The sequence below is a fragment of the Nannospalax galili genome, unplaced genomic scaffold (assembly GCF_000622305.1).
Source record: "Nannospalax galili isolate Female #2095 unplaced genomic scaffold, S.galili_v1.0 scaffold340, whole genome shotgun sequence".
NCBI lineage: Eukaryota > Metazoa > Chordata > Mammalia > Rodentia > Spalacidae > Nannospalax > Nannospalax galili.
Window position 1 is genome coordinate 901,410 of NW_008347519.1, and position 240 is coordinate 901,649.

Below are 240 nucleotides of genomic sequence, written 5' to 3' on the forward strand. Positions count from 1 at the left end.
CGATAAGTCAAAGGTCCTGCTTGACCATGGTTGGCTTCGTGTGGAAGCATGGAGGAAATGATTCCCCTGTGTTGACCCTCCTCTTTGTAGACTGGACACTGGTTAAAGTCTATCTGGTGGGGTCTCCTCAGCCTCCTTGATCAAGAGGACAGATGACCCACCACAATTACAAGACATTTTGAGATATGCTCATAGTCCCATGGACCTAGTTGACCTAGGAGGGTAAGGAGCAAAAACTGT